The 4,384-nt window shown below is 39.0% G+C and overlaps 1 long non-coding RNA gene across 1 annotated transcript; it reads right to left on the bottom strand.

Annotated features, from left to right (window-relative positions):
• Nucleotides 1-2,842: 2,842 nt before the first annotated feature.
• Nucleotides 2,843-3,624, bottom strand: LOC106960095 (uncharacterized). The gene is made up of 2 exons (XR_001427498.1): nucleotides 3,531-3,624; nucleotides 2,843-3,451 (listed from the first exon to the last, which is right to left on the bottom strand). It is a non-coding gene; the product is annotated as an uncharacterized LOC106960095 (long non-coding RNA).
• Nucleotides 3,625-4,384: the final 760 nt, after the last annotated feature.

Below are 4,384 nucleotides of genomic sequence, written 5' to 3'. Positions count from 1 at the left end.
TTTCCAGATAGGCAGATAGATAGGACTTTGAAAGTTCTCTACCATAAGGATTAAATTGGACTTCTCAATATTTATATGATTTGATGTCTGTCTGTTTTCCACTGTACCGCACCATCATCCTCTGCTGCAATCCGTGCAATTTCACTAACCTCTGATTTGCTCTATTTAAACGCTCTGGAGTCTTCTGTTATCTGCCACATCACTGAAAGCTTCTGCTAACTAGTAGATGTCCAGTGTTTTGTTTTTGTTTTTTCCTTACCCTTGCATGAATCAAAGCAAACCTAAGCCAAACTCGTATTATCCGTTGTGACGTCATTATTAACTTCACCTGCTGTTCCATGGATTCTCTCTGGAGAAGTCAGAGAAACCCCACAGCATGGAGGTGTTAAGAGGTCAGTCGGATCCTTTTGGATTCCCAGAGCAGATGGATTTCTGGAAGAGCATTTCTTTTGGATAAAAATCCTCATGCTGATCCCAAAAAAGGTTAGGGGCTGACTTTTTTTTAAAGTCCTTTCAGAATTACATACTCAATAACAGAGACTAACTTGTCAACTTTTGGTCTTCTGGAGTACCGTTTTACATTTTGAACTGATGCTACATAAATAAAATCATGTTCATCAAACTTTGGCTATAATCGCTTATTGGCAAATAATGCCTTCTAAAAGTATAATTCAAAAATGTTCTCAGGCTGAAGTTACAATTTTCAGAATAAATCACAACCGACGTAATGACAGCAATTAGTTTGCAGGATAAGAGAATTCATTACCAAAACCACTTGTCGTGTGGTATCTTTCCTCGGTGCTCAAGTGGGCTTTACTTCATTTGCTTTGCAGACTTCAAGGATATAATCTAATCCATTAAGTACTGACACATTTGAATCTTTAAATAATGTCACTACCTTTAATTTGTACTTTAAAGTGGATTAGGAAGTGTTGGACGCCAGGAGTAGATTCACTCATGTCAATTGATGCAGGTAAGCATTTTTATTTGATATTTCACTCTAAGTGGGTCAGCGTCATGTAGCTCTAACATTATGTTGAATTGACTTGTTTATGAAAATGTGCTATGCAAGTATATTTGCCTTACCTAGTGAACTTTAAAGTGGATCCTCATTCAATGTATTTGTTTAAAACTGGCTCATATAAGCCCTGGGAAATTTTTACTGGGGGCAAAGAAGATATTCTATTGGGTTTTGGCAAAGCCCAGGATTGGAGCCAAACCCAGTCAAGAGGCAGAGGTTCAAAACCTCATTACCTGTCCCTCCCTGCCCCTGTTCCTTCACAAAAGACACTTTTCAGTACTATAGAGGAAAAAAAACACAAAAACATTGCATTTTGTTTTAGCATCTTCTTATTGTACATACGCTCACCCAGTCCCCCACATGAAGACATCTTTTAATTAATGGGACTCCTCACCCCTCATGATTGTGCTCACTCAGCACATTGTGATCCGGTTAATTAAATAATCAATAAGGACTAATGAACCCTACAGGCTTCCGTTAGAAAACGCTGAAACAATATAGTCATGCGTGAGTAGGGACAGAATGATCTATGGGTAGCGACTGCACCCAGCCATTAGAGATACTCTTGCAGTGGTACGATAACAGTAGTTCCCTGATCACATTCCACGGGGAGCCATTTAGCTCCCAATTTTCACTAGTTTAGTTCTTATAGCAATTAATTCAAATCTTTTTGGCCCTCTGGGTGCGAGCTATCAGAAGCTTTTTATATTGACTGTTTGAACATAACAGGAGTGCATGAACTGAATAATTCCTGGGCTGAATGTGTAATTCATTTTAAGCTTTGCTCTTCGTTTTGAGCGATATTGAACCTGCCTGAGCTGGCAATGAGAGCATGCTGCGGAGCGCTGCGGCCCAGCAGCCCAGCAGTCCATTTTAAGTGCGAAGTGGGCTGAGTAGTGTGGGATTGGCGTGGACCAACTGTGGTTATAAAAAGGATTGTGCAGGGAGGTGCAGACACAAAACACAGATGGATTTCTGGATAGCAAGAAATTTCAGGGTCTTGCAGGAGCACTAATGCAAAATAAACTTTTTCTCACTTTGTCACATTACAACCACATACTTTTGATGTGTTCTCTTGGGATGTTATGCACTAGTCTAACGCAGAGAAGTATATAATTATCGTAATGAAAGTGATCACAACAGTTCTTTTTAGGCCTGCTCAACACTCAACACAAAGGGAAGTGCCACTTGATTCCAGCTTTCATAGCAGTTTCTGCTGAAACCATAGTTAAAAAAAAAATAAGATTTGTGTTTCAGTTGAAAAATATAAAGAGATGTTTAACTCAGTCTCATCAATTGCAAGTCAGAAAACGTCATTTTGTTTACCATACGTTTCTGATTGGTATGCTATGCTCCCTGATGGCATAAATAAATAACACCATTTGACTAAAAGCCACAGAAATGGAGGTTTTCCTCACACTTCAGTTGGACACGTCCAGTGTGTCTTACAGGGGCCATTTGATGCTCATAAGAAATCATTGAGGAATCTATTTATAAATTAGGCAATTTAATTTTTATTTTATTTTGGTGTATCAGAGTAGGTGACTGAACACAAATGCATGCCACACTTTTCAGAAATTATATAATTGAAGAAAACAGGTCCTTTTTCTTCGTTTTCAAAAATAATGCAGAAGTGCGTTTTTGGTCTGTCGCATAGCATTCCAAATGTACTGAAATTTGCAAATGTGATGTGATCAAACATTTTTGCAAAGTACTGCGCATATTACCACTGTGATAAAGACATTATTTCATGCTGTTAAAACATTAAATGTTGATCAAATGACCAAAAAAAATATTTATGATAGATTCATTTTGGTTAAATGGGTCTTAAAGGTGGCGAATATCCAATGGTCCTAATGCACATACAATTCTTAGAATTTCACTCAATTTGATGCCCTTTAAAGATTACCATTTCAAATATTCCAGTAACGAATAATTTGTCAAGGACAATGAAATGAAAATGTCATATTTGTTTGAATATTTCCTTCAGCTCCAGCAACAATTATGGACACAACATAAAGTTTTGAAAGGTTTAATGACAACAGTGTACAAGTTGGCGGTTCTTCTGGGATTTTGGAAGGATTCCGGTTTGTCGCCAAGGAGGAGAAGTAAGTATTTATTGTTTGACAAAGAAAATAAAGAATTAAAATGAGATATTGTAGTTGATGGATTGTCTCTGAGGAGGAGATGAATATCTACAAAGATCAGCAGGTTGAAGTGAACTGTGTTTTAGTAAAGCTTTCCTTTGTTTTCTTCCAGAGGGAATGGGAAGTGAGTGATGATCGGTAAGTTGCTGGAGTGATCCAAACAGCTGAAATCAGCAGGACAACCAGAAAATCACGCAGAGGAATTTGGGGAGTATTCCTCCGACAAACAGCGGGAAGCAGTGCACTGAAATGAGTGAGCCGAGGATGAACACGGATTTGCTTCCTGTAAAAACGGAGAACAGCAAGAATTAGCGTCAGACACGCGGGGAGGAAAGAACACAAGAGAAGGTAGGCCTGATTACCATGCACGAGAGCAAAACAATCTGGCATCTGCCTCTGCTGCAGTTTAAGCTCCTCCTTATTGTTCCTGATGAGCAGCAGCTGTGGGAGGGCACCTGCCAGTAACGCCCTGTGAAGAAAGAGGCAAGGAGACACACACACACACCAGCCTGCACAACTCGGATAGGAAATGCTACAGTGCCACACTGAAGTAGAATTGTCTTCAATCCCGTGTTGTGAAAACTTTCGGTTATCTGCAAACTGAAACAGTGAATTAATTAAATAGTGGCTTCTTTGCATTTTGTTAAATACAAAACAGAACATGCCAAGAGCCAGAGTTGATAGAAATATTTGGATTTATGGAAAAGAGGGATTTACTTGTGTTAAACTCTGCATGAATAATGGAAACATCTCCAGTTGAGCTTGCCTTTTCATAGCAAAAATACTGAAATAAAAAAAAAAAGTGACAAAGTCATGCTTTCTGTGTTTTAAAAATGGAGACTTTCAGGGCTGTGTTGCGGATTTTCTTTGTGCCTCTGCCAGAGGCATCTCCTAAGGAGGAATTCAATCAAATAATGGAATGCAAAATAAATAAGACTTGCTTTCCCTGTGGTGCTTGTTGTGTTTGTAACGTAGTGTATAAACTGAAGTTCTGGCCCTTACCGCAGCAGCAGATTGCTCATATGGTTTCTTAGGCAGTTTTATTAGACTTTATCAAACTTACAAGTGGACACCAAGCGGGGGGTAGGTGGGTCTTCTCTGCACAAACCTGTGCCCGCAAGAAAACATGTGCATACGCTGTTGTCACCCTTTTGTTTTAAACCAATTTTCCCTAATCAGACACATTCTGTTCCTGCACAACAGGTCTCATTCATAT

This window comes from Poecilia latipinna, unplaced genomic scaffold (assembly GCF_001443285.1).
Source record: "Poecilia latipinna isolate Pla-1442-1.1 unplaced genomic scaffold, P_latipinna-1.0 Scaffold1154, whole genome shotgun sequence".
NCBI classification, from domain to species: Eukaryota; Metazoa; Chordata; class Actinopteri; order Cyprinodontiformes; family Poeciliidae; genus Poecilia; species Poecilia latipinna.
The sequence above is the reverse complement of the archived record's forward strand: the minus strand, read 5'-3'. Positions and strand labels throughout refer to the sequence as shown.